The sequence below is a fragment of the Ctenopharyngodon idella genome, chromosome 10, assembly GCF_019924925.1.
Source record: "Ctenopharyngodon idella isolate HZGC_01 chromosome 10, HZGC01, whole genome shotgun sequence".
NCBI lineage: Eukaryota > Metazoa > Chordata > Actinopteri > Cypriniformes > Xenocyprididae > Ctenopharyngodon > Ctenopharyngodon idella.
Genome location: NC_067229.1, coordinates 20475006 through 20500000, shown reverse-complemented (window position 1 = coordinate 20500000; position 24995 = coordinate 20475006). Strand labels below are relative to the sequence as shown.

Below are 24995 nucleotides of genomic sequence, written 5' to 3'. Positions count from 1 at the left end.
TACAAAGAACAACCTTACTAACCCTTTAAATGGAATTTGTTTTAGATATTTTTCATGATCTTTTAAGGGCAGCTAGCCAAAAATCAGAGCATTAGTCTTAAAATTGAATTTTTAACAAAATTGTGATGTAGCCTACTTGTGTTACATAAATGAAAGTATGAAATTACATTTGTTTTGATGTACCACTCAATACAGATTGCACTGTTGAATTAAAACTGTTTAATTTAGAATTCAACTTGTTTTGTGTAGAATTAAAACAGTCAAATTTTCATTCTGACTTCTTTTGGGTACGTTCAACCCTCAAACCCCCTGCAGTTCACACAATGATAATGTGATAAAGTTAGTGGGACATTTATCAATCTTTTTTGTATAATACTTTTGCGTAGCGTCCTGCGCTTCGCGTCAGTTTAAAGGTGAGATTACATTAGCAAAATGTTGAAGTTTCCAAGGTTTTGTAGGCAAAAAGGCCCATTATCTATTGTCAATAGTGTAGCGTAGTGTAGAGTATGAATGAAGCACAGTTCATAAATATTGCATCCTCATGCGAAATTCACTATGACATGAATTTTCGTCCGCGAAAATTTGCCGAACAATGGTAAGTCGGTCCGCACCTTAATGGGGGCGTTCGTAACAGAGTTCTTGTTCAAAAACAACATAACACATAGACTACCATTGCTCATATAAGCATTCACATGCTATTCCACATGCAAATATGCTTTTCCCGCCCCCAGATTAATCTGATTGGTCCATTGCTTTGAAACTGACATTGTTGCACTCTGCTGTAATAGTTGAGCTATATCTAACTTGACAGTTTTCATAATTACTCACTCCACACCCTCAAACAGCATTCCTATGCATCAGATGCTCCATCAAGTGCCCTTAAAGCATCAAGTGCCCTACATTCATGCTACAACATGTATCGATGACATCAGAACAGCTGCCCCTCAAAATGACACGTTTGTGGCTTGTATGATTTGAAATGAATCCAAATCGGAATTCCTGCCAACAAGATTTGACCTTTTTCCATTCAGCTTATCAAAAGCTCATGCAAATGGGGACGAAGGCAAAAGTCTGTAATTACAGGAATTAAATTTTCCGCATCTGCTCTGCACAGCATTTGCCACTGTGACCATCTGTAAGTGAACGTCTTACAGGTGGCCTATTGAATCAGTCGTTCATTCAGCCATCTCGAACAGGAAGTGTCATGTGGATGTTTCGCTCACTGAGCGGTCACCATCCCTCCCTCCATCCTTCCCTCAAAATCCTCATATTGTTACTGTTGAGGAAGATACCTTGTAACTGGAGCTTTCCAAGTTACAAGCTATTCAAGATTTGTTTAATTTGTCAAGCTGCAATTTAGAAAAAAGAAGTAGCTACAATACTAGCTGCTAACAAAAAGTAGCTAGCTACACTGATACTATTTTAGGAGAGAATGAATCAAGTTATGTGAGTAGGCAACTCACAATTTGTCAAGTTGCAAACTGCTCATAATTTGATTTAGTCAAACTGTTGTTTAAAAAAAGCAGTTAGCTATATGCTATTAGCTGCTAACAAAAAGTCGCTAGCTCCATTGAAACTACTTAAGGAGGCAATATTGATTTGCTAACCAGTTCAGTGAACAGGACTTGTTTGAATATTATTAGTTCTCTCGGCTGTAAAGCTACATGTGCAAAACATTAAAACCGTTGATCTAGCATTTGGACTTGCTACACCACTACTAGTAGGAAGAAGCTGTTTTGTAAGTCAAAAAGCTACATCGTCTTGAAAACAACTGAGCTATGTCAAAAGCCAAAATTCTGAAAAAAAAAAAAAAAAATGTAGTCAAGTTAGTAACATTGCAGCTTAGTTACTCCTTAAAAGCCCATATTATTTTCACATTACTGAAATTTCTGCTAAATTTTGTGGACTAAAAAAAGTCCATTGTCAGGAGTGTAACGCTCATAAGGAGCTTTCGCACCAGAGGAACCTTTTCATAGTTCCTAGAACTATTGGTTGAAGTACCCGGATTTTGGCATGTTCTGGAACTAGGAACGATTTTAGTTCTAGGAACTCCTTTTGGAACTAAATTAGCTCCTACTTCAGAGTAGGGTCTAAACCAGCACTATTCGTTTGTTAAGTCTGACGTCACGCGGCAGTGCTTCCGGGTCCAAACGCTCTATCTCATACTACAAGAAAACAACAAATGGTGCTAATATACACACACAATGTGGTGTAATACTACCAAAAAATTATAATCACATTTATCTCCATACCAAAATCCCAGATGGCCAGACAGTGATTCATCTTTTGTAAACTGTTAAAATATTAATGTGATGCTGTGAGCACGGAGACTGTTGTGTAGACTGTAAGTATTTTACATTTTTAACTTTTTAAAATGTTAAATGTTTATTATGAATAAATAGCGCTCATAAACGGCCGTCGAGATGGCATTCTCAAGTGAAACGAGTCGAGGCTTGGACCCAGAAACAGCGTTCCTTACATCACGACTTAACAAGCAGATAGGAACTATCATTGACGTGAGTGTACAAATCTGATCTTTTCAGTTCCGATTTGTGCCACTTCCATATGTGGTACTAAATCCGATGTCAAATGTTTTGTAATGTGGCTGCAGTGTGAACAGTCATATCAGAATTCATGCGATTTTTATGTCACTCGAGATCAACATTCGTCATGATTCTGCACTCATGACAGTTGTGAAAGGTAGTCAGTAGAAGACTTTAATGCCCTCCATGTTTACTTTCGTATGACAGCGTGTTGTGTGTGTTGCCAAGTCTGCGATTTTTCCGGAGAATTACTTTTTTCACTGTTGCGGTGGGTTGATTTGCAACTCCGTGGATTTTACTGGGATACCTCACGGGACACTATTAGGCTAGTTTTGGACTAGTTCTGAGAAGCAGTGGATTTTGTGGAAAAACCTGGCAACCCGTTTGTATCGTTCTTTTGCACATGCATGTCTATTTAGAACCATGATCTGTTTGCACTGGAAATCTGATATTGGCCACATTTAAAACAACAATGTGAACAGCGATACAAAAAAATCTGATCTGAGCAAAAATCGGAATTGAGCGTCAAGGCTCCCAGTGTGAATGTAGCCTTGGAGTATAAGAATTAAACTGTACAAGTCAATGACGGCTTGCAGCTCTTACAAAATATTAGCGCATCAAAATATTAGCGCTTTGCATCACATGCTCACAAGTTAAGTCTGTTTGTCTGACAGCCTACAGTTTGTTCTGCTGTATTTGTTATCTTAGCTTTGAAGAAAAGAAGGAGTTAATGCTATATATTTCGGCGATATCCATCTAAGTACAGAGTCCTAATCATTCCACACATATCACAATGACATTGATGCATGTTGTAACGGTCACTTACAGCATTTATGGTAGTCTGTGGTAGAATGAAAACTGCTCATGTGCGTAAAGGTGTGTCTGTAAGAAATGTAGCAGGTGAGCAGGAGAAGAGATAACCGCTCTGCTGACTGTTCTCTTCTTTTTATTTTCCTCTTTTTATTTGTGACTTGAGTTGAATGTTTACCTGTATACTTTTTCTCATTCAATCCCAATGTATTTGGAGGAGTGTGGCGGCTTTTAAGTCATTTTATTAAACCCGGGGGAAATACGCCAGCACTCATCTCACGTGCATCTTTTCGTCTGACACCATATTGTTTTTTTTTCTCTTTGGGCAACTGAACATTTCAAATTTGCGTTACAAAGTGGTGCCCGAACCATTTGGATCTACCAAGAATCTCATTTTTCTCTTCTCTCCTAGCTGTTACGGATTGTTGATGAATGTGTTCGTGCTATGGCATGATATCCAGGCAAAGCAACTAGCATGCTAACCGTGGAGGCCACGTGGCGTCCAGTGGATGGATCTGTAATTGCGTTTCATGGATTTTCTGCTGTTTTCTAAAGACTTGTTCGAGATTGACTGGATTTAGAATAGAATAGAATAGAATAGAATAGAATAGAATAGACTTTATTGTCCCATTCCTGGGAAATTTGTCTTGGACATCATGACACGGCCAGCACACAACTTCCATCCCACACAACATATTACAATTCCAAAATAAAAATGTGCAGCATCCTATCTCAATCTTGAAATTATCTATTTAAAATTTTACCCCTAGTTGGCACAAAAGAATTTTTGCACAAGTCACATCAAGACCCTGAATCAGATTTGCAAGTACAATGGAATGCAATGAAATTTATGATGTTTTGCTTTGTCTAGTTTGGACAGATTTTTCGAAGAGATGGGCAGCATATTGTTGCATAAATACAAAACTCTGACAGAAGAGAAATAAGATGGAAAGGGACACTTGGAAGAGTTACCTTGACTTTTTAGGGGGAAAATCAAACAATTCTTTTGCATTTCTGCCATATTGGAAATTTCTGAATAGGTTGCGATCACATTTTTTAAATGACGACCTTATTCTTAATGCTGTGAAAACCAAAGAGCTGATTGTGGACTTCAGGGAATCTAAATGCAGTAAACACTCTTCTATCCGCATCAATGGGACCAAAGTAGTACGTGTTTCCAGCTTCAAGTTTCTAGGTGTCCACATATCTGAGGATCTGACTTGGCATAAGAACACTTCAATTCTGGTTGGGAAGGCGCATCAATGTATGTACTTCCTAAGGAGTCTCAAGAAAGCCCGTCTATCCCCACAGATCCTCACAAATTTTTATTGTTGCATCATTGAGAGTATTCTGACCAATTCCCTCACATTGTGGTATGGTAGCTGCACGGTGGGTGAAAGGAAAGCCCTGCAAAAGATGGTGAATACTGCCAAACGTATCATTGGCACTCAGTTACCAGCAATTGAACATCTTCAACACAGTAGGTGTTTGTGCAGAGTTCATAACTTTATAAGAGACTCCTCTCATCCCAACCATAAACTGTTCAAACTGCTCCCATCTGGGAAGAGTTACATGAGCATTTGCACTAGAACTAGCAGGCTTAGGGCCAGCTTCTTCTTTTCAATCATCACCCTATACTGAACTCTACATTACACCGCTAGGCACTGATGTTTAACTGTACTCTATCCAAGGGTTATATTACTACATGGTATCTAAACTCATTTTTAACTTTCTCTCTTTGCTGTATATATTTACTATTCAGCAATTTATTTATTACTATAGATGTATACTTTTCAATTGCACGTTTGCTTATTTGCACAATGCTACTATTTGCACTTCTGGTAGATGCTAAACTGTATGTATGTATGGATGTATGTATCTATCTATCTATGTCGGCCATACATCCTTGGGTAAGCACAAAATTGACACGGGACAGGCCAGACCTATCCATCTTGTTCCATACCTCACCTTCAAAGAAAGAGCTGATTGAGAGGCAAATCGACATGATGTTGGGGGCAGGCATTATTGAACCAGCATCGGGGCCGTGGGCCGCACCAGTTGTCATTGTTCAAAAGCCTTCTGGTGAACCAAGATTTTGCGTAGATTGTCAAGGACTGAACTGTTTTCCAGTGAGAGACTCCTACCCACTTACAAGTATAGATGAGTCCCTTGATTTTCTAGCTAGAGGCAATTTTGTGTCCACAATCAACTTAGCCAGCGGCTATTGGTAGGTGGCTGTGGTGGAATCGTCAAAGCCAAAGACCTTGTTCTACCTTCCGGCCTGTGTAATGCCAAAGCCACTTTTCAGAGGCTCATGAACACGGTGTCATGCACAGTTTATCTGCACAATATTATATTCACCTTGCCCACTTTTGAGCAACACCTGATAGACCTAGAGGTCCTGGTTAGGCTTAAGTCTGCTGGTCTGTTGGAAAAGTGACAGCTCTGTAGGAAGGAATTTACCTTCTTGGGGTATTGGGTCACCAAAGACGGTATCCTACCTAACAAGGAGAAGGTGGAGACAGTGGTTGATTTTGTTACTCCATGAAACACTGGATAGGTGAGACAATTCTTGGGCCTGACGGGTTACTACCGGCCATTCATTCATGAATATGCACAACACACTGAACCTCTTTTTGTGCTTATGAGAACCAATGCTCCTTTTGGGTGGACACGAAACTGTAAAAATGCTATTGATTACCTCTAAAGTAAACTGACATCTGTGCCTATCTTGAGGTTTCAACAGTTTTCACTCCCATTCTTCTTTAACGTGGACGTATGTGGTGTTGGTCTGGGTGCTGTTTTGATGCAGAGGGATGAGGAACGTAGAGACAGTGCAGTTGCTTATGCCAGCTGTGCTTTGAACAAGTCTAAATGCCCTTATACTATCCCCGAGAAGGAGTGCATAGCGGTAATTTCGGCACTTGAGTATTTTAGACCATGCATTGAGGGACTGCACATCACAGTTTGTCACGACCAAACCCAACTGGTAGGTTGGCTCGGTGGTCACTTTGGTTGCAGGACTTTGATTTTGAGATTATCCATAAACCTGGAGTGTCCAACAGCATTCCTGACAGTTTATCCAGAAACCCCTTAGCTTTTTGTGGTCAGCCGCTTGACATTTTCACTGATCGTGCTGTTCTTGTGAGTCTGGATTTGCTTTCCAATTCAGTAAGCCATCCCAGAGAAAGACTGGTGGTTTCATAGTTCCAATCTGCCCCCAGTATCCCTGAGAGAACACAGGGCCCATTGCCTTGGATGCAGAGTGGCAATGCATACATTCTTGTGTTCGTAAATGACTTTTTGAAGTAGATCAACGTTTGTGCTGTGAGAGAAGATACTGCTCTTGATACTGCAGTAAACTGCTCAGTCAAGTTTTTTGCTTGGCGTGTTGCTCCAAAGTACCTAATATCAGACAGGGGTTCTTGAAACAAGGGGTTCTTTCTAACACACAGTTTCTACTTTGGGTACTGGGGCACAGACTCACAACAGCCTACCACAAATGCCACTGAGAGAGTAAATCGAATGCTGTAAATGACCATTAGATTGTATGTTGGAGCTAAGCATACCACTTAGGATCACTTTCTTCCCCACATTTGTTTGGCCCTACGGATAGCTCAGCATGAGAGTACAAGACTAAGTCCGTCAATGCTGCTGTATGGTCAAGAACTGGACACACCCTAGGATCTGATTTCTCAGCCTGATTCTCTTGGAGTGGAAGATCCAGGTATGACTTCTTTGAATGCCCTGAAGCATTCGCTCCTGGAGGCATCTGATTATGTCAGTTAATTTCTGGAGGCGAGTCACTTTAAGAAAAAGCGCTACTATGACAAGAGGTGTCTTCTTGTTTCTTACTCCGTAAATGATCTGGTGCAGATCAAGACTCATCCACGGTCTGACGCAATTATGAACTTCAATGCCAAACTCGCCAATTTCCCATTGGTTGGACACAAAGATGAACAAACTCCAAAAAATTTGAACATTTTAGATGTTTTGCATCTAAACTACCCTTGAAGTTACATGAACGACTAATGGTCTGTTTCCTTTTGCATGTTCTTGCAGCTTAAAAGGTTAGTTCACCCATTCAAGGGACATTCGTTCGTCATTGGAACACAAACGCAGATATTTTTAATGAAATCTGAGAGATTTCTGTCCCTCCTTTAAAAAACAGAATTGAAAAATAAAATAAATCCATAAGAATTGAATGGTTTATATGATGAACAGATTTAATTTAGGCTTTTATTTAATATGTGTTCACTGATCAATATATATTTGTGAATATAAAAACCTAAATTAAATCTGTTCATCATGTAAAGCAATTGTATCTTTTCTGATGACTTTGATTATTCTGCATGATTCATGTGGATTTATTTTACAATACTTTATGAATGTGTTGGGTGATTAGACTTACAATGGAGGGACAAAAATTTCTCAGAATTCATTAAAAATATCTTCATTTGTGTTTTACGAAGATGAATGAAAGTCTTAAGGGTTTGGAATTACATGAGGGTGAGTAAATGATGACAGAATTTTTAATTTTGGGGTGAACTAACAAGCATGGTGCTTGTAATGGCATGATCATGGTTTTAATTCCCAAGGGAAACACAAAGGGTGAAATTAGGACACTTTTGCCATTGAGATGACTGGGAAAAGTTTTCCAGTCGACCTGAATACACCCTACACATAGCATGTATATCTTGGCATGTATATCTTAAATGTCCTGTAGGTCACTCCAGATAAAAGCACCTGCCAAATATCATTTTGAAAGTTCCAGTTATTGGTGACATGTTTTGGGGGTCTTGTAGCCACCGACTCTTCGAGTTTTGAGTACGCAACCATCTTCTGTTCAAGCTGAAAGCGTTTCGACACAAGTACAGAATAATGCAGCCCAGCGCTCTGTTTGTTCCCACTTCTTTTTTTGGTCTGCCACAGCCTGTAATTATCTACAGCTGAAAACAAGTGCATGCTGAAATGCCCATTGGGCCATAGAAATGGAATTATAGCCCGCGTCGCTTTCCTTTCTCTGCAGAAAGAATGCTTCTTTTTTGTGGCAGAGAATGTGTGTTTAGTTTAGTTTGAACTATTTTGGCAAGGAGGGGGCTCTCGGCAGGCCAGCAGCACGCAACGTCTTTGTTAAACGTCTTGATGATGGAAAATTGATCAGACTTGAATCAGAGGTTCAATATATGGTCTCCCTCAGTCTATTGTCTAGGTGAATTGCACATGGTGAAGGGCCACAGGCAGGTTGCTATTAATATGACAGCCTACTCCATATCCAGCTATAATTTCTAATGAAATACCTAATCTCCATTATTTTGATCCAGGTGGGCGATAGCATAGAAGAAAAGGATGGAAGAGGGAGAAAAGGCTTTTCTTTGCGCTTTTCCGTACGAGAAATGGCAAACCGATCATTTTTGTCAAGTTCTTTTTTGAAGCCGACCGAAATGCTTGTGGATTGCCACAGTTTAAAAAGGCACCCAGATAAAGCCATTCAAGGCGCTGAATGCAGACGCCATCTGTTTTTTTTTTTCTATTTCCTCTTTTTTCTTCTCCTTTTTCAATCCTTGTAATCAAATTTGAGCAAAATCAAATGGAGGGGGGAGTTTCAATGAAAGTACCTTTTGTTGGGCTGAAACGAGCAAGTAATTTACAAACTGCCCTTCCTTTGTGTGGGAGGCTAAAGGAAAAAAGAAATCAGTAGCTTTTAAAGCTAGGCCTCGCTGCGACTCCGCAGATAATGAAAGCCGTCTGTGTTGTGGGCTAGAGAGCATTTCAAAGGCAGGCCTGACTCAGGGTTACACTGCTAAAAAACCTGCGTGTGTTTGTTTTGTGGGAAGAGCAGATCCAGTCTTCGACGCAGTACGGACACAGGGTGAGTCGGCGAAGGAGGATGCCTGCTTTCAGCTGGAAACCGTTACTGAACGTGTGGGAATCTAAAAGGACTTGAGCCTACTTCCCTTCGCAATCCTTACAGAAGGAGCCGTTGCTACTTTTTTTCCCTGCCGCTTCACGGTGGAAGATTGTCTGAAGGTGAGTCCCTTGGGATTTCTTCTCCTGATGATTTCCGTCAGTCCGCGACTTGTCTGTGCCAAAATGTAAATGAGTTTTTTTTTTTTTTTTTTTTTTTTTAAAGATAAGCAGTGATTTATGGCTGGGCACAGGAGTGTGGTGTGCGTTCACTTGGCTGTAGAGGGCAGAGCGGGTAACCTCTTACTTCAAGGGCTTTTACCACAATCTGTGAAATTACAACTCAATATGTTGATCATTTGACTGAAATTAGCATAATTGTGGGATTTCAGTCATTTTCAGTCGACTAGTCCAAATGTTTTCTTCGGTGAGATTAGTCACAACAAAATTGTTTAACAATTATTATTAGAAAGTTTACTGGTTGTTGAGAGATCATACAATGTTTGTTCAATTATTAAGTAGGACTGTTGTATTTGGTTTAGTTGTTTATTTTGAGAATTAATTCCCACATAACCTTGAACTATAATTGAAGTTTTACTTGTTGCAATGAACAAATCATCTTTGGGAGTTGTGGTTATTACATATTTATAACATATTTATAACATATTTTCTTTAAATGGCACTGAACAATGCGTAATTCATATGCACTCTGTGCTATATTCAACTTATGCATGTTTTACCTTTTCATCTGCAAAAAGTTTTCACTTATACATATTTTTATTCTAATTAGCCAAGTTTCAAAGCTGTAGTTTCACTCTCACACATCCATTAACAATAGACAAACTGTGGCACATTCAAATGAGCCGGTATATTGAAATGTCAAAATTTGCACTGGAACAAAAACCAGGGCAAAATTCAATCTGAGTCTGAATAGAATATTAAATAAGTCGACTCTCTACCGCCACCCAACCATAAGCAGCGCCCGCGTCAGGCCAACCCATGGGAGAGGCAGTCAGTCAGGCGGAGTGCATCATTTACTGCTCATTCTGTACATAATGCATTCTGGGATCATTCATGTGTGCATTCTAGCAGGAATTATGCAATCTGTATTGATAAAGGATTATAAATCCTGGCCTTTACCCCTAATTTTCATGCTTAAAATACATACTTTCTTATTCCGGGTTAAATCAACAAAACTAACATGTGCGTAGAAACGCACTTTCAATGGAAGTCTATGTGGCAACTCTGTGTTCCATAGACTTCCATTGTAATTGATTAACTATCAACACTGATTTGTCACTAGTCATTTTTTTTTTGCTTGTGGTGACTGACAATGTTTAAATTATGTTTCAAATATGTTAAAAGATAAAAATGAAAGTGTTTCATGATTTTCCGCCAGTAAGCTGCCACTAATAAAAGCTGATAAATTAGTGGCGCGTTCCTTAATTTGTGTAATCATGTGTCACCCGTTGGTGTTTTACGCTACCAGCTGAGGTTTATCGGATAAATCTGTCTCAATTATGTGTCATGAACGCATCCCCCTCAGGGGCGTCAATACCAATGACTTAATGGGCTGCTAAAGGAAGGGGGGTTGTGTGAGTGGATGGGCGGTACTGACCGCCAATTACAGCCCAATGAGCCGCGGCCAGTCAACTGCTGATGATCATAGCCTATTTTCACAAGACCCAACGGCTCAAAACGTGTCTGGGTTTAACCGTCTGACCCTCCATTCTGATCTAGAAGCTTTCTAATGCTCATATGAAGTAGGTTAGTCCAATATTGGTCTAGTCATGCAAATTATAATAGCTTGCAAGGGTTATTTGGGTTTATCTGACATCGTAGCAGTGTTCTAGAGTATAAATATGTTATAATATAGTGAAAAATAATGCATTTTAATGGAATTTACATTTAATGTAATGAGAATGTGGGTAAAATATGCTTAAGGCAAAAATGTTGTTGTTTCATGCTCTTGTCTTGTTTAAGATTTTGGGCTTATTCAGCTTTTGTTTCAGACTAGTGGAAAGAAATCATCCAAAATACACTTTTAAGTGTTTATTCTATTGCACCTTATCTATTTGCATCTGTAGACTTCAATTGCAAAGCATATCTTTAAGGACTGTTTTCTCAAAATGAGTTTTTTCTCCACTTCAACAGCATTTAAATACCCCAAACTTTACAGTTTTATTCCTATCTATATTCTGAAGGTTTTTACAGAAGAGTTTGTTCATTTATTATTCATCTGATTTTAACATTTGATTCCTAAAAACATGGTTAAAATGTATAGTGTTTTTTTTTTTCTTTCTGTATTTTCTGATTTATGGAGTGATAAAGAGATTTCCAAAATCCCCAACCTAATATGTCAACCTGAACGTTCTTCAGTTCATTAAATGCAGGTTTAGTCCAAATGGGCCAAAATGATCCGTGGCGATTTGCAGGCGCAATCAGAGGTGCCTGTGCGATTAGACTTAAATACAGGAACATTGATGTAGGACTAATCTTAGACCACTTTGTCTCTCTCAAAGCTCTCTGGGCAAGCTGTCTTGAGCACCTACTTGCCTTAAAACCAGAAATTAAAACGATTTATAGACAAACCCCAGCAAAGAGGACCCTAACCCTATATTTAAGCCCAGAAGTAGCGCTTCCACCTGGAAAGCTGTAATTAATAGGGCCAAAGACCCTACTGAAGTCTCACCTCTCCGTAATCTTCGAATGTAAATGAGGGGTTTAGCACTGATATTACCGGACGTCCAGGAGAAACTGCAGAATTAGGACCTCAATCTTGGTTTTTCAGCTGACGTCAGATTCACCTTCACCTGATACAGGAGCTACAGGCACGGTGATAGTAAGCAGTTAGCAGGCTAATACGTAGGGTGATACACGTTTGCTATGGCAGCTTAATATTAAATTTACTGATGCTAGCAGTTAAAATTGATCTGCCTTGCACAAAAATTTGCGCCTGTGATGTTTCATTAGCGCTGTGTGAAATAAGATTTCAACCAACTTTAAGCAGCATGACATTGCTAAAATTGCAAACAGAACCATAAGACATGCTGGGCTGACCCTAAAATGCGCTAAAGTCTCAACCCGCTCGACTGCAAATGGACTTTCAAGGCTGCACTTGTCAGAAAGTAAGCATTAAGATGGGTACATATAGCACACATTGGTAAAGCTGTTCAGTTTTTATTGCTGCTGTGTTTTTCCTGGAACAAAATGCACAAATGAAAGTGACCCTGTTTACTTTCTTAATTCATGTTGTTCCTGCATGTCTTATTTTGAATGATACTTCAGTGCATGTTAAAAAAAAAATAAATACTTGCCCCGCCTCTGAAGTGATAGCTGACGACACATCTCTCCTATCTTTCAACCCCTCCCCTCCAACCAACTATTTGAAATGTTTTGATCATTATTCATGGTTCAGTTGATGGATAAAATAAAGTGGCATCCTACATTTTTTCTTATTAAATGTTTCACTCAGAAAAATATGACAGATTATGGAAGTACAGTAAATTGACTTGCAAAGAATTTTTCACATCAAACATTCACAAACAATAATTTATAAGCTAATCGTTTTGGTAGAAAAAATACAGGAAATGTTTAAGACTAAATTCATTTACTTGTTACTGCACTTTGCATTCACTACTCAAAATACACTTTTCTCGCTAAGTTTGTTCAATATACTATTATTATTTACATTTACTAATACTATTTATGTAATATAATTTTGTGTAGGCCTATATACTGGACCAAATGCAACTAACATGTTACTATATATATATATATATATATGTTTTTGAACATTCAATTCAACAAAAAGTCTCTTATGCTAGAAGATGCTTAATTTATTTGATCAAAAAGACAGTAACAACATTACTATTGTGAAATATTATTACTAAAAGAACTGTTTTCTATGTGAATATATTGTAAAATGTAATTTATTCTGGTGATGGAAAGCTGAATTTTCAGCATCATTACTCCAGTCTTCAGTGTCACATGATCTTTCAGAAATCACTATTTAATGCTGATTTGATGCTCAAGAAAGGTAACACTTTACAATAAGGTTCATTAGTTAACATGAACTAATAATGAACTGCACTTCTACAGCATTTATTAATCTTTGTTAATGTTAATTTCAAAGTAACATGAACAAACTGCATTTTTATTAACTAAGATTAGTAAATACAGTAACAAATGTATTGCTCATGGTTAGTTCATGATAACAAATAAACCTTATTGTAAAGTGTTACCCAAGAAACATTTCTGATTATTATCAGTTAAAAACAGTTGTATTGTGGAAACCATGATAATTACTGTTTTCAGGATTATTTGATGAATAGAAAGATCAAAAGAACAACATTTATTTGAAATAGAAATCTTTTGTTACATTATAAATGTCTTTACTGTCACTTTTGATCAATTTGATATCCTTGCTAAATAAAAGTATTAATTTCTTTGTTAAACTGCTACATGTAATAAATAAACAAAGAAATATTCCTTAGTCGTTATCGTTAATGTTGTTGAATTCATCATCGCTCTTGTATTATTGTTCAGTGTCTTGTCTTAAGATGGTAAAACGATGCATCTTCTGACTAGCTCTTACCCTGCTATTATGACTGAAGTGTAACATCTGTGATTTCTGTGACTCCTCCCCCTTCAATATCACATTGCATCATTTTCATGAGTGACGTCATCATGCACCTATAGCTTTAGCTGTAACAGTGCTGTTTTACAGTTTCGAAAAACAACATTTGGTGATCCAAAGATGCATTTGTGAGTGCTGAATGTTGTTATTATATAAAACATCAATTAAATATCAAAGGTTAGATGCTGCCTGTCTTTGCATGATTAATATACACCATGATGGCTGCCATTTTGCCAAAAATGAGTAAGTAATGTGCAGTAATGACACACACGAAACATTTTCCTTCCTTCCATTTTCCTTGTAGCATTTTTTAAGGATTGCACTTTGCAACCATTAAAAGGAACCATGCAGAGAGCAGATGTGAAAACGTGTCAAAAGGCAAAATATCTGATAAACAGAAGTGCATTTATTGTGGCAGTTGTTAAATAATAATGTTGATTATAGGTTGGCTGATCACAGATGTGGTAATTGTCTGTCATAGATGTGACAGTTAGAATAGAAAATGACATGCAATAAACATCGGCGAGCCGGAACATTTTCAGGGAAATGTTGCAATATTGTAGAGCAGTTATCAGTGAAATGCAATTTATTCTCAACCTTTCCTTTTTAGAACTATGATCTATATAATCTTTACATTTTAAATATTAACAAAGTTTTAAACTGACACTTTAAAGAAACAAGAATTTAATATTGTAATGATATCACACTAATGTTTTGTGCAGAAAAACAAACAACAGCAAATAAAACAGGAGGACAAATTGATATGGCAATGTAATTTATATTATAATGTGATACACACATATAAACTCACAATTTTATTGAAAAACAAATACGTAATTAACAAATAAGTCATTTTCATGTTAATGTGAAAAAAAGAAGACAAAAAAGGTACAATACATATATCATTATGATAAATATATTAATTATAATAAAATTGTAAGTACTTTTCAAGTGTATGCATGTATATGTGGGTGTTGTGTAAAAAATATGTACTATTATCACATTAAAATAATAACACAATTTTTCAGAAAATGTGTATTTGAGTTTACTTTTCTGATCCCACTGGCAAATAGTTTTTCTATTGTATTAAATGTGTAAAATTCCATACTTGCCCTTGGTCATGATATAGAATATTCTGCGTGTACATACTACATGCTTACTATAGTAATTAGTACTAATTACTGTGTAATAACTAGGTACTAACCCTGAACATATAGTTACCTTATGCTACTCAAGAGCGTCTTGAGCATGTACACTGCAAAATAAAGTGCCACTGCATTTTTTATTCTATTTTACTCTAGCATTTTTTGCTCACTTTTATACCTATGTTATGAAATTTTATCGCTGTTGTTGATTATTTGATTAATTGTGCTGCACATGTACTGATGAGAGATTGATCTCTGTGTTGAGCGCAGCTGAAGTCATTCATAATGAAGCGTGCTGCTTGTCCAATCAGATTAGGGTACCTTTAATAGCAGTTCTTGGAATACTTTATTCTGATTGGTCAAGCACAACATTCAGCAGACAAATATACATTTCCTACTTAGCTGTGATACTTTGGTGTCTCACCACACTCTCTTCCTTTTCACATAATAAAATCATTTAAACTTGAATTAATATTTCATTTACATGTAAATCATCAATACCAATAACATTTGTCATAGTTGCCCAGGTTTAAAAAAGTGGTACAGTCATCCACAGATCTGATTGCTCCAAATGGAATGGTGGATTAGCAGCTCAGTAATAAAAAAAATATATTAGACTTAGAATATTCATAGATTTAATGCACGTTTTGGATCAGAGACTGTTACACTGACCGTCATGTAACCTATCACTGTCACCTCTCACCCAAATATAAAAGAATAAGAAATTATATTTTTGTGCATATAGGCCTATGATAATTTGCATAAATTTTCTTAGTACTATAATGTGAAATGTCATTCACACACACACACACACACACACACACACACACACACACACACACACACTAAATACAGTAAAAAAATAATATTGTTAAATATTATTACAATTTTAAAATAACTGTTTTCTATTTGAATATATTTTATAATGTAATTTATTCCGGTGATGGAAAGCTGAATTTTCAGCATCATTACTCCAGTCTTCAGTGTCACATGATCCTTCAGAAATCATTCTAATATGCTGATTTGCTGTCTATCTGACTGTCTGTCTAATTTTATTTTGAGTTGGAGTGAAATGTAAACTGGTCATGTTTTTCATGTGTTTCACTCATTGCACACTGTCTGTGAGTGTAATAATATACTTATAATACACCTATACTACAGTAGCCATCAATATAGAGTCCACTCAAAGCACACTCTTGTTTCTCTTCATGGGTAATTTGGTATCTATCTGTCTGGCCTCTTTCAAAGCCATTTTCTCCGCTGTAAGCACTCTTCACCAAATGCTACCCTCCCCAACCACATATATAATTGCACATCTTTCACCAATTAATGTCAAGCCTCTGTCAGCATGTGATTGAAATGAAAGGCTGCAGGGAGAGGGATCGATCCGAGGGGCCTGCCCGCGCCTTTAAATGGACTGCACCAATCACGTGCCAGTCAATTTCCAAATGAACCCATTGGCTGCTTCGGCCGTGGCCCCGGCTCCAGAGGAGAGGAAGTGTCAGGTTGTGATCTCTCTCTCTCTCTGACTGTGAGCGGAATGGAATTCTAACTTACTACTACCTAAATAGTGCAGTTTTTACTAAAAGTGTGTGAAAAAGAGCGCATTTTGTGATGATAAACATTTTAAACAGTATTATGCTACTCATCACGTCAGTGTCCAGTTATTGTCTTAGAAATACATAGTTATTTTAAGGTAAGACACTACAGGTAATATATATATATATATATATATACACACACACACACACACACACACACACACACACATTATCTAATTAAGTATGTACTAATTTGCATTTATTTCATAAATCTGAAAATACTGTCAACAGCCAGGGAAAAAAATGCATTTCACCATATTTTTAGGAATAAAAAGTTATATAAAGCAGGTTATAAAAAAGACCAGTGCAATTGTTTTGCCTTATAGTGTCTTAACTTAATATATCTTACATTTTGGTACTAAAGTTAAACAATTAGTAAAGAACAAAATGTTGCACATCATATATATGATATTACTTATTGTTTGTTTATCACACTGGAAAGGGAAGGTCATTATGAGCCCACTGCATTGTTTGGGATTTTTTTTATGTAATGAAACTGACTCTTCTTAAACAGTTTTTTTTTCCTCTTATAAATCTTGTGATATCACTTTTTTATTGATTGTAATATTCTGTCAAATGATGGAATAAGCAATACAGACAGAAACACAAGACTGTCAGGGCTGTAATTTGTGTTTGACTGCTCCTGTCTGCTTTAGTCTAATTAATGAAACTGAGTAATTAGCCATGATGTATATTAGTATGGAGGCAGTGCCCCCTACAGTATAGAATGGAATAAGAAAGCTGTCCTTTGCCATATTCTAGTGTACACATAAACAATATATATATACATATATATATATATATATATATATATATATATATATACATATATATATATATATATATAGTTAATTTTACTTGAATACATAATATAAGTAACATTTTTGGGGTGCATTTTTATTTATTTTACTTAACATTATAAAATAATTATAGTTATTTTTATTTATTTTACTTTTAAATAACACAATTGGTTGAAACTATACGTATGGGTAAAACTTTACAATAAGGTCCCATTAGTTAACTTTAGTTAATACATAAACTAACATTTACTAACAATGTGCAATACATGTGTTACAGTATTTAATAATCTTTTTTAATGTTAGTTAATAAAAATACAACTGTTCGGTGTTAGTTCATGTTAGCTCAGGTCCATTAAATAATATTAACAAAGACTAATAATAATAATGTATTAGTAAATGTTGAAATTAACATTAACTGAGATTAATCAATGCTGTAGAAGTATTTTTCATTTTTAGTTCATGTTAACTAATTGGAAAGTGTTACCAAATGTAAACCTTTTTCACCTTAAAGGGATAGTTCACCCAAAAATGAAAATTCTGTCATTTACTCACCCTCGGGTTGTTCCAAACCTGTATAATTTTCTTTGTTCTGTTGAACACAAAGGAAGATATTTTGAAGAATGTGGGAAACTGAACAGTTCTGGGCTACTATTGACTTCCATAGTATTTTTTTTCCTACAATAGGCGTCAGTGGTGGCACAACGCAGCCTGGTTACAAACTTTCTTCAAAATATCTTCCTTTGTGTTCAGCAGTACAAAGAAATTTATACAGGTTTGGAACAACCTGAGAGTGAGTAAATGATAACAGAATTTTCATTTTTGGGTGAACTATCCCTTTAATTATGCTCTGATGATGTATTTTTATATTTAGATTTATGTCAGTTAGTCTAAATTCACAGTACAGTAGCATATTGTACGATACTCTCATATATAGACTAAAAACTGAATATGCTAATTAATGTAGCATTTTACAAATACATTTTCTTAGTGAGACAATAAGTAATTATAAATGAATTACCCAGAATGATGTTCATTTACAATTATAAATAGCTTTTGTTTCCCTCACATCACATCAGCGATTCTTCTCTTGACAGCAGTGACTTGTTCATCTCTTGTAGATAAGATGAGCTTTTACTCCAATAGATGGCAACAAAACACTAGCCTGCAGTACAACTCAACATATAGAGAGCCAGCAGCGTAGCACAGGCACATCACTAAAGTATGATATACGTCTTACCTACATCAATGCAGTAATTACATCAAACATAATTCCCTCAGTGTAAGCGCTTCATTAGAAGACCTCTACTGAAATTGATCGTTTGATAATCCTTAGAGGAGATAAACCTGAAGTGTGGTAAGAGCAATCGATGAAGAAAAAAAGGTAGTTTGTGCTTAAAAATTCTAATGCTAAAAATTCAAATTCTAATATATATAAAGTTTTAAATAAAATAAAGAATATTAAAGTAGATTTTACAAGAAAATAGGTAATAGGTCTCATTATTTAGCATTAACTAACAATGAGCAATACATTTGTTACAGTATTTATGAATCTTTGTTAATGTTAGTTAATAAAAATATAACTATTATTAGTTTGTGTCAGCTCAGGTCCATTAAAAATATTAACAGATTAAATTTTTGATTTTAATAATGTATTAGTAAATGTTGAAATGAACAATAACTAAGATTAATAAATGCTTTATTTTATTTTGTCCTTGTTACATATTTCAGTAATAACATGAATATTACTCAGTACTTAGTGTATAATTACACTGTAACAATGACACCTTAAGATAAAGTGTAACTGTATGGCATTGTTAGTTAATGTTAACTAATGCAGTAACTAATGTATACAAATGGAACCTTATTGTAGTGTTGCATTCAGTTTTTATACTTTAAATTTAACATTTAATTCAATGCGTTACTTGCCCTTTCTTTGTGATTGTTTATGAAATTTACTAGCAATTGTTTCTACACCATTTTATTTCTGTGTACTCTCTAATCTCACTATTTGATATAATTATTAGTTCATTAAATACTGCTATTTTGCTTTTATTAATACAGACTATATTTTTGAATTATTATTGTATTGTTTACAGAATGAATTCATTAAAAATAAAATAATAATAATAAATTGATAATACAATTCCACACGTAATGAAACTGATCATCTTAACTGATCAATATTTTATTTTTGAATGAAGCAATGCATCCAGCTTGAATAAAAATGCCCTTCACGAATGTTTTCTTTTCTCCCCGTCGCTCTAAAACTACTTTTGTCTTTAATTTTTTCTCTTTTCTCTCGTTTGCCGAAGTGTCTAATGTAATTGAACTCTAATGCATTAGGGATGGTGATTGAAATGCCAAGGACACGTATAATTTACCTCTTTGTGCTCTCGGCCCCTGCGAGTGCTCTCTCTTGCTCTCGCACCCGGGGCCCCTCTACCTTACGGCACCGCTGACAATCAGCCCTCGTCAGTGTAATTAAATGATGGTTTATAAAGTGTGAGAAGCCACTATGACCAAAAGCAAATAGGTGCTTATCGGCGAGCTGCTGAACAACCCTAATTTTCTCCAGTGGCAATTTCCATCTGTTATCTGGGCTTGGAATCGGCCCCTTTTAGCCCTGCACTCTGTTTCACGATAGCGAGCACTCGCTCCCTGCTGCTGTGTGTGTGTTTTCCTGAAATATACACACATTTTGCCTTTGACAGAATGACATTTTAACAGCAACGTACACTTGTCTTCACTTCCCTTGGCGGAGTGACATTTCAAAGACGTTGAAAATGAAATATTTTGAGGATAGGCAATTATCTGTGTTTTTTTATGTGTTTTGTTTGTTTGTTGACATGCAAGAATTTTTCTTCTTATTTTGTATGTGTTGTCTCTGTATTGGGAATTTTTCATATTGCCATGATATCTGTAACTCCATGTGTACAGTAAGCTTTTAATAGTTTACTTAAGAGTTATGCTGCTGCTAGTAAAAACAGTAATATTGTCAGAATATTACAGCTCACGGCCTGGGTTTCTGCTTTTGAAACGGATAACTTTCCTCTGTTTTATGGAATAATAGGAGAAATCATTCAACCTCTCAAGTTTTTGCACCTTGAAAAGAATCAGCCGCTTTATTATATTATATTATATTATATTATATTATATTATATTATATTATATTATATTATATTATATTATATTATATTATATTATATTATATTATATTATATTATGCATTTAAAACAAGCAAAACAAACCAAAAACAATTTATGTAGAAAACGAATAATCTGTTATTCAATCTTTAATCTGGTATTCAGTTTGAAATGAATTCAAATTATTGCATATGTTTGATACAGATTATCTTTATATCATGTTGCGTTTCAAACATAAAATATGACTTGGTCTTTATTCATTAAAATGCCTTAGAATGTGAAATTGCATAATGAATTTGATATATTTATAAAGAATGTTGCGCTATTTTTTTTGGATAAACTGAATTATCATATTAAATTGTCATAAATACATGATTATTTTTAAATGCTACATTTGTCTATTTTTTATATAATACTAAACACATTGCTTGCTTTAACATTATTGATATGTCAAAGAATTGCATCATACACTGTAAAGACAATGGGCTAAAATGCCAGATTTCGGTAAAAAAAAAAAAATATATATAATTTAATTAAATTTTGGTAGATTTTTGTTAATTAAACCATTTATTTGTTAAATATTGATTAAATTTTTTTTAATGTTTGTTTGCTGACATGCAAGTGCTGTGATTTTTCTTCTTCTTTTTTATGCATTTTCCCTGTACTGGGAATTTTTAATACTGCCATGATATCTGTAACTCATGTACAGTAAGCTTTTAATAGAGTTACAGTGCTGCTCAGAGGGTAAAAACAGTAATATTGTAAGAATATTACAACTCACGGTCTGGGTTTTATTATAGTGCTGCTTTTGAAATGGCTAACTTTCCTCTGTAATCTTTAAATGTTTTAAGGAATAATAGGAGAAATCATTCAACCTCTCAAGTTTTTGCACTTTGAAAAGAATCAGCCGTTTGTGGTATTGGAACACAAAAGCCTAACCGCATTATCTCTCTGAAAGAGGCCAGTTGCGGCAATGATTTGATTGAATTAAAGAGAAAAAAAGAATACCGGCAGCATGCTTTTTAAGGACATATTGATGGAAGGCTATCATTTTTGCAAATTAATGTGCGTTTTGAGGGAAAAAAAATTGATTATAGATAGACCCACACCCTGCCAAAAGTATCCGCGCACCTCTATCAAGATCCACTCTTTGATTATTAAAGAAATATGTGGAATCTCAAATCAAGATTGAGTGAGACACTTCAGCCCCAAATCCTCTTAACCAGATTATTAGCTCTTTATGATCATACACAATGCCGAGTATGTCAGAGAAAAGCAACCTGAAATTATCAGCCCCGATGAAAATGAGCCTAACCCATGTCTAATGATTCGAGAGCATATTCATTCTGAGCCACATATGCTGATATCAGCATGTGTGCCATTTTATTTTTCCTCAAATCAAAATCTTGCTTCTGAATAATAAAATTGATATTAGAATATCAATTAATTTTTTTTTTAAATCAGTATTTAAATATGAATGTATAATAGAACATATTTATATCATTTATCATAACATTTATAATAAATCAAATAAGATAATTATGAGAAAAATATTTCAGTTTTTAAATTTGAATGTAAAATAAATAAATAATTATTTATCAAAACATTTGTAATAAATTAAATAAGAATAAAATTATTGAAATAATTAGTACAATCTTAATAATGTTACAATTACAACTTTATTCTCCAATCTGTTATAAAATCAATAACTGTACCATAATACAGTGCCTCTATCTGCTGTATGTGTATAAAGATGTGATATAGAAGCTGCATTCTTACCATACAGGTGAAGGGCATCAACATTGCGCGAGGTGTTCAACACTCTGAGTCTATGAGAAGTGTGACCTCACAGAGGCCACAACACACACACACACACACACACACACACACACACATGCACGTGCACAATATCTCTTTTCAAACCCTTATCACAGATTGCATTCTCTAAATACACACGTTCTACTTCCTGTTGTTTGCCGTCTAATAAGCATTCAGTATTTAAAATATTATATTATATTATATTATATTATATTATATTATATTATATTATATTATGCATTTAACAAGCAAAACAAAAGCTATTTATTTTAAAAATGAATAATCAGTTATTCAGTCTAAAATTAATTGAAATGAATTAAAATGACTTTTTTATACAGATTAACACATTACATAAAATTACAGATTATTAAAATGCTTCAGGTTTGAAATTACTTAATTTTGCACATTTAAAAAGAATGTATTTTTTGCATATTGAATCACACCATATTGTTATAAACACGTGAATATTACATTTTAAATATGTTATCTTTTCTGTTTTTATATTAATAAGTACATTGTTTGCTTCAACATTATTGATGTGTCAGAGAATAACTTCATCTAATGTAAAGATAATGGGCTAGAATGACTGTTTTTTAAGGTAGATTTTGGTCAAATTTGGTGATAATGAGTGTTCATAAACCATTTATTTGTTAAATGTCAATACATTTAAATTAATATATAAAATGTTTGAGTATTTGGTATAATTTTGCACCTTCTTGTCAACTAAAATATTATTTTTATTAATAAAAAATTATATGCCAACTAAAACTGACTAAAATGAATGAACTGACATGACAAAACATTGTCTAAAAGTATATTTCCGTCAAAAAACAAAGACTATGACTAAAGACTATGACTGTTTAACACATATTACCCTGTTTAAATTAATTTTGCATATTTTACCACAATATAACTATAAACATTTTCTTGATCAACACAGGCAACTTTATTAAGCCATTAAGTCAAATCATCCATTCGATTTATCAATGCTCACAAATATGTAGAGAATAACACTTTTTAGCAATAACATGAGCGCAGAGCAATTGTTTTTACAGTACATTTTGGTAACATTTGGTAAATGGTTAATAAACCATTTATACATCAATTTTTGCATTGAATTTAGTATGTCAGTTCAGCTGTTAAACATAAAATGTTAAGAAATGGTTCTTCAAACCAGCTCTATATTATGCCTCATGCCATGTGTGTGTGTGTGTGTGTGTGTGTGTGTCTGTCTGTGTGTGTCTGTGTGTGTGTGAACTGTTCATTTTCATAAACCGACCGGAGATAAGGTTAGTACCTTCCTCCGCGTTTACAGACCCACCCCCGTTTGGCTCGAACTGCCCCTCTCTCTCTCTGAGAGGGGTAATTTTCTCCCTCAGCCATGCCCCCATTATTCGGTACATCATGGGGGCTGAGCCTCTCCTCTCCCCTCTGGAGCAGAAAGGGGCTTGATCGACCATTTGCCTCCGTTTGTTTTTGGCACAGGAGGTTAGTCCAACACTTGACTGCCGTCCCAGAGGTACTTTCAACCTAACGAGAGAGTATCTGTTTCCCCAGATCAGTCGCTGTCTTAACTCAACATCCTCCACCATCTGCTCTGGGTTTAACGCTCAACTACCGTCAAATCCCGATGTTTGCACAGAGCCTGATCCTGGGACCTCAGAGGACCGCGATCCTATAGTCCTCTTCTCACTGATCCAATCCTCTGATTAATCACTTAATCTGTGTTGCAAACACAGGAACTCCCAGAAAGACACAACACATGGCTGAACCCTTCAATGGCACGATGGTATCATGACAATACACAATCTTGAGCTTCTTTTTTGCGTGCCTCATTGTTCACTTCTTCACAACACTGCCACTTCTGCATCTATTTCTTTGGTGGCTTGCTAATTACATCAAGTTTTCCTGAAAGAAAAAATCCTGTAGGCATACATTTTCAGGCTTTTTCCTCTCATTAGCCACAAGCCGCTTCCAGTAATCTGTATTTCATGGAGAAAGGAGGCTTGAAAACAAACTGACGCTCAGATTTCAGGCCGTGGAGTCAAATTCCTCTGCACATTTTCGCCTGCTACGTGCTATTAGCTTTGCTAGCATCAGACAGACTGAGGCTTTTAAGCTCTCACCTCGCTGTTTGAGACTTAGCTACCTTAAAAGACTTAGCATTCTTCAAAGCAATTAAAAAGTCAAAAAGTGAGCACTGCACTGGAGCGATCCCGCTGCCGTCGAGAAGCACAAGCGCACATGTGTGTGTTTAGCAAAGCTAAGTGCTTCCCAATCTCGCATCACTTGCTGCTCATGTACTGTATTATCTTCACTGCCTGGACAATTGTTTCTCCAGCGTGACTGATCCCATCCTGAGAATAAACCATCCAAATCGGAGAGTCGAGACTTGCGGCGAGATGTCAGACATTACGTTAAAGGTCACTCACCTCCTCCTGATCGCCTTCACCTTTCTGGCATTTAGATGCAGCTCGAACATTTGCAGAAAGCGTTGCGTTGAAGTGCGTGTACCTCTGTAGAGACATAGAAAGTAAAGAGGCTACATGGCGAGCAAGAGGCTAATAGGGTTAATTGTTATGTAAAAAA

At 35.7% G+C, this 24995-nt stretch overlaps 1 long non-coding RNA gene across 2 annotated transcripts in view; it reads left to right on the top strand.

The window, feature by feature from the left end:
- LOC127521418 (uncharacterized) overlaps window positions 1-24995 on the top strand; it is a 143121-nt gene that overhangs the window by 2224 nt on the left and 115902 nt on the right. Inside the window, exon 1 of one of the 2 annotated variants that reach the window (XR_007932353.1) lies at window positions 9010-9383. The exons of the other annotated variant lie outside the window; for it this stretch is intronic. This is a non-coding gene — a long non-coding RNA (uncharacterized LOC127521418). Of the gene's footprint in view, window positions 1-9009; window positions 9384-24995 lie in introns of those variants that run through there. 2 annotated transcript variants of the gene reach the window in all.